This window comes from Lactuca sativa, chromosome 3 (assembly GCF_002870075.4).
Source record: "Lactuca sativa cultivar Salinas chromosome 3, Lsat_Salinas_v11, whole genome shotgun sequence".
NCBI lineage: Eukaryota > Viridiplantae > Streptophyta > Magnoliopsida > Asterales > Asteraceae > Lactuca > Lactuca sativa.
Window position 1 is genome coordinate 203431170 of NC_056625.2, and position 6256 is coordinate 203437425.

The window sequence follows — 6256 nt, forward strand, 5'->3', positions numbered from 1 at the left end:
ACACGAATTCAGGTTTTATTTATTTCTTCTATCTGTTTAATGAATCTTCTTTTGTCATCTGTCTTCTTTACTTCTTCTACTTTGCTAGATCGAATTTGGTGTAACCATTTGAATTGAGTTTTCCTTTGTATCACGTTTGTCCCTGTGTTGCTTTGTTCCTATTCCTGTAATATTATAATCATCTTAATGTATTCTTGTCCCTGTGTTGCTTTGTTCCCGTTCCTATAATAGTATAATCATCTTAATGTATTTTTGTCCCTGTGTTGCTTTGTTCCTGTTCCTGTAATAGTATAATCATCTTAATGTATTTGTTAGATCTTTATAAGACATACACAGAATGTAATAGTATAATCATCTTAGGCTTTATAAATTATTTGTGTTATTTATGTTAACCATATATTTTTCACATCCTTCAAAACAAAACAAAATAATAATTATTATTATTATTATATGTAATGGTAAAAAAAAATGGTGTTCTGATCCATGTGAATGACTCATAATGGTTTGTGGTCAAACTTAAATCCAAGTTTTCAATTATTAATATGTGAAAAGAGATATCAAATATTTTATATGTTTGATTCGTCAATGTCCTAACAGCGTATTCTTTAAATTATTATATGTTATTTCCTTATCATAACTTATATCCGATGGAATATTTGAACTCGCTAAATGTTAGTGGTGTACCCCCTCATTATCTTCGGTTAAAAACTGGGTGCCCTGTAATACTTTTGCGAAATATCGATCCTTCAAATGGGTTATCTAATGGCACCAGATTGATATGTCGAGCTTTCCAACAAAATGTCATTGATGTAGAGATAGTTGTTGGCCAACATGCTGGAAAAATAGTGTTTTTACCAAGAATTCCTCTATGTCCGTCTGACGATGAGATGTTCCTATTCAAACTTAAGAGAAAGCAGTTTTCAATTCAGCTTAGTTTCTCTATGACAATCAATAAAGCTCAAGGATAACCAATTCCAAATGTAGGTGTTTATCTACCAGAATCGGTATTCTCAAATGGCCAGCTTTATGTGGCGTTGTCCAGAGGAATATCACGTGTCAATACCAAGGTATTAGTAAAGCCATAAAAAACGTTTGATAATGATGGAATCTACACATCAAACGTTATGTACAAAGAAGTGTTATGTGATTAACAAGGTACAATCAACAACTTATTATTTTACAATTTCTTCAAATATGTATCTTATATGCTTATTTGATGTTTAATGCAGGGCTAGCAGATGAAGCAACATGATTGCAGATTGGTGTAGTTTATATATTGGACATGTTATAAATGTACAAAACTACATGGTTGCAGATTGTTGTTATTTATATATTGGAAAATCAAGTATGAACTATTAGATGAATTGTTTGAGACGTAGACTCAACTTTTGTCGTAATATATGACTATGCACCTAGCAAGAAACTATATGTTGAAATGAACTATTCGACACAAAATAGTCTACAAAATGGCCGCAATGAATAGCTCACGTCTAAAGGAAACTAATCGTCACATTAAAACTATCTTCCGAAAGAAACTTTTTTGTCGTCCGACGCTTAGCGCGGGTAAACGACTAGTACCTTAATAAGCATTTACCATGTTTTGCTGAATTTTAAGAGTTATAAGTTTGTATGCAATTTGTACAATAAATTTATGCACTGAAATATATTATGCGGTCACCAACATTTGTTTTTGACTCGGTCCCCCTTTAACCCCGATGTATGGTTATCTAAATTAACTGATACTACCGCTTCCCTTGTATATCATATCATTTATCCCTTCTTTTTCTGGCTCTCACGCTCTTTTCTCTGTTTAAAATTTTGAAATCTTTCCTCTCTATAAAATGTTTCCTTTCTCTCAAGCATCTCTTGCACTCTCTATTTTCACCTTCGCACAATGTAAAAACCTAGAACTAATTCTTGCCGTCGGCGTCACCGCCATTTTCCTCCACTACCATCACCGTCATATGCATCCCTAACAACTATTCAAGCTCAGGATCTAAAAAGCTAAACTCTGGTGAACAATACTACTGTTATCGTCACAGCACCATGCTTGCACCGCTACATATTTCACCGACCACTGCTATCATCTCTGCCATCCGCACCAAACCTTCTCTCTACCTTTATTTCGACCCCCTTGAAAGATCTTTTATCTATTGATTTTCATATTTTATATATGTGATTGTAGGATCGTTGATGCTTTGATTTCGTACTCCAGATCTAAAAATGTTAGGGCTTGTAGTATCTTATTTTATCCTTTCGAATGTGGAAATGTATAATCTTTTAATTTTGTTTTTTTTGTATCTCAGGTCTGACATTATTATGTTGGTAAATATGAACATCGCTCATTGGCCTCCTGCAGATTACCCAAGATCTTGGAAAGCATTTATATTAGATTTTGAATTTTTTATTTCAGATCTATGATATGAATATGATATATTTTGTTTTTTTTTCGTATTTCAGATTTGCAGATATGTGATCTTCGAGATTTTGATTTTGTATTTCGGGTCTTGAACTTTTACTTTATGATTTTTGTATTTCAGATCTTGAAATGTAAAGCAAATGCATAGCTAGCAATAATTTGAAGTTGCAGGTATGATGGGGGATTTCTTGTCGAGTTTCATAAGTCTTCCTTTAAATTGGGTTAATGTGAAACAAAGCATAACTGTCACACAGTTTGGAAGCTACTTAGGGCGAACCGAGAAGAAGCAGGTATGTAGGTGGGATAGTGTATCGTTGTACTCAATCTTTTCTTTATCAAGTAAGATAAAATAATCAATACATTTTAGTAAGATAAAATAATCAATGATGTTTTGTCTAAATAATCAAGTAAGATAAAATAATCAATACATTTTAGTAAGATAAAATAATCAATGATGTTTTGTCTAAATAATCAAGTAAGATAAAATAATCAATACATTTTAGTAAAATAAATTAATCAATACATTTTAAGGCTTGAGTCCATCGATCTAATAAAAAAATATGATGCAAGCAGGTTGATTATTGAGTAACATACGTGTTTTAGAAAGGAATAACATGATGAATTGAATTTAAAGTTTTATGTGATTGTTATTGATGGAACATATTTTTTTTTACCTGTACATTCTAAAATTTAATAAACATACATTTAATAGCTATATACTTTCATTATTTGTTTCTTGCACCTCTACATTGTAAAATTTCATTTAGATTCTAAATATACATTGTCACTTTTAGATTTAATTATTTTCTATGAAAATTGCATCGGTAAGCATAAGGATTTTCTTTTTTTATAAAATGTATTTTTAGTGACCACCTCTTGACAAGTTTGAGTGATAAATATGTTTGTAATTTTCCTAAATGAAACTTTGGTTTTAGGATTTTTGACTTCGATATTTATAATACATTTTGTGTTTTTTGGAATCAAATATGTTATCATGAAATAGAAATGATGTATTTTCGACACAACAGATCCAACATATGAAACAAGTTTCTGAAAAAATTATTCGCACATGTCGTTTGATAGTTGTTTAGATATAGTAAACTATTTGCACAAAAAAAAAACTAATCTGTCTTTAGAAACTAATTTATAAAAAACTATCCGCACCCGTCGCTTAGCACGGGTAAACGGCTAGTATATATATATATATATATATATATATATATATATATATATATATATATATATATATATATTAAGTATTTACATTCTTGTAATGGAAATTTGTGTGCTTTACGAGTTACAAGAAAACATAAAAGGTTTAAATGGCAAATTATTACTATAGAGGCAATGTAAAAGGACTAATTATATAAATTTGATTTTTTTAGATACACAATTAAAACCCAAGGGACTAACTAAAGCGTTTAGCCAACAGTCAACTATGGTGGACAAATAGACGAGGATTACAGGGGGCTGAGCACCGGGCAGCCACGATACTCCCTCTGTCACCGGGTAATGAACACCACCTCCTAGGTGCGGTTTAGACCATAGTGTGCTAAAAGATGGTTGCGTTTTGTTATTGGTGGAGAGAATTTGACCGTTTTGTGATTGGTTGGGGAGAAAATTAAAGTTTTTATTTAAATTAATTTTTTTTTAAATAAACTATTTTACCACTCATTGGGTGTGGCAAAGAACCATGCTCCTTTGATAAAAAATGATATGGCGCTTATGTGTCAATTCTATGGCACCACTCCCTCCAGCCTAACAACAAACTAGTATAGACGTCCCGGACGCTGGAGATTATGGTAATATGTTACAATGATACAACAACTAACGGTTTTGTTATTAAACTGCTTATAAGAGTTGCTTCTACTTCATAATGCAAAAATACTGCTTTAATATTAAGGGGGTGTTTGGCTTAGCTTTTGAGAGGGTGAAAGTCCATTTAGGAAAAGTTGCAAAAAGTTAGGCTTATTTGACTTTTTCAAAAATTTCATTTTTCTTATATCCAAAAATAGCTTTTACAAGATCTGTTGTTTTTACCAAACATTTTTTTAACTTTTTATGTTTTCCTAAAAACTAAAAGATGTTTTAAAAGAAAACAAACACCCCTAATATTAAGATTAGTACTAATGGTTTCCTAATATTAAGATTAGTACTAATGGTTTGTTGCATGATAATAATAACTTTTCGTCTATTCACGCTTACCATTATCATTTTAATAAACAAATATAAGTAACTAATTACATTTAGTTAAATTTCATTACAAATTAATTATATTGACGTAAACTGTAATTAACAAGAATGAGCGGTCCTAAAAACATTTTGAAAGAAAAATACAACGTAGTTGATCGAAAAATATGTCGTTTAATGCGCAAATTGCATTAATAGCTGAATCGATGGTAGAGATTATATGTAATGCATTATGACAATGCGGTTGAAAGCATGAAATTAATAATTCTAGAATGGTATATAGTAAACTCCATATTTGACACTATTCGTAGATAGTTAGGACACTTGTATCATTGTCAGTCGCGGCTCCGGGGCGTGTAAGTGGTGCGGTTGTATGAGACCTCCGATTTTAAGGGGTCTTTGAATTTAGGGATAATAAATAGTAATGGTGTTGATATTTTTATACAATATATTTTTATTTGTTATTATTAAAGAAAATCAGTAGTTAGCTATATACTTAATGTAATATTTGGTTGCAATCTTGAGTAAATTTAATTATGAAAAAAAATCATCAAAAATCAAAATCTTATAATAAATTCTAGACAAAATTTAAAAAGTTGTCCCTATGGTATGTATTTTTTCTGAGGTTTAGTCCAAACATCGATTTTTTTTTATCCGTGGTTATTTTGAGCTAGTTTCGTTGTGGATTTGGTCCTTCTATAAACTGAAATGACTGTAATACCCTTGGGGTATTTATTTTTCATTTTTCTTTTTAATTTTTTTTAAATCTAATTGTTATTTATTTATTTTAATAATTATATTAATAATTAAAAAAAGAGGACCCACCTCTCTCTCTCTCTCTCTCTCTCTCTCTTAAATGGAGAAATAACACCACCGCCACCATCAAAACCCTTTCTTCCACTCATCTCTCATCGGAAACCAATTTCCACCCGTTATATTCCACCGGAGGTACAACTGTTCATACCCACCAAATTTCTATTGGTAAAAAACACCAATTCCGACCAACATCCTCGTCTCCCTCCCTTCTCTCTCATCCAATCTATTTATGGAGATAAATCGCATAGAACAATGGCACATAAATCAACGGGAATAGGAGAATGGAGGTTTGATTTCGGGTAACTGCATCGAGAAATTAATCACTTTGGTAACCAGGGTAAAGAACATGGAAGAATATGGATAATCCCATCATAATCATTGACCATCGTTCACATGCTTCTACTCTAGGGTATCTTCTCCACTTTTAGGGTTTTCAAACACCCAATTTTTATCATCCTCAATCCAAAGGTCGTTGGAAGTAGTTGGATAATCCCCTCTCTTTTCTTAGCAAAATCTTCATAGGTCGTTGGTTTAGCCGCTTCATTGAATAGGTATTCACTTTATCTTTTTCAAAAGGTACTAATTTGTTCCCAATTGAATGGAACTGGAAGATTTGATGTCGGCAATGGATTCTATTAACCATGATAGGTATTTGAATTTTCAACATTCTAATTTGAATCCAACTGTTCTCCTTCAAGACAGAGTAATGGTTGGTAATGGACATAGAGATTCTTCTTTCGCTTCCGTAGTTGTAGCGTAGATGAGGAAGAATCAAATCAACATGATTCAATTGAGTCTTGCACCCCATATAGTTCTATTGAAAGTGAGTTG

General features: G+C 31.6%; 1 long non-coding RNA gene across 1 annotated transcript; it reads left to right on the top strand.

Annotated features, from left to right (window-relative positions):
- Positions 1-1762: 1762 nt before the first annotated feature.
- LOC122196290 (uncharacterized) lies at positions 1763-4089 on the top strand. Its single transcript, XR_006187663.2, has 3 exons — positions 1763-2225; positions 2307-2709; positions 3805-4089. It is a non-coding gene; the product is annotated as an uncharacterized LOC122196290 (long non-coding RNA).
- Positions 4090-6256: the final 2167 nt, after the last annotated feature.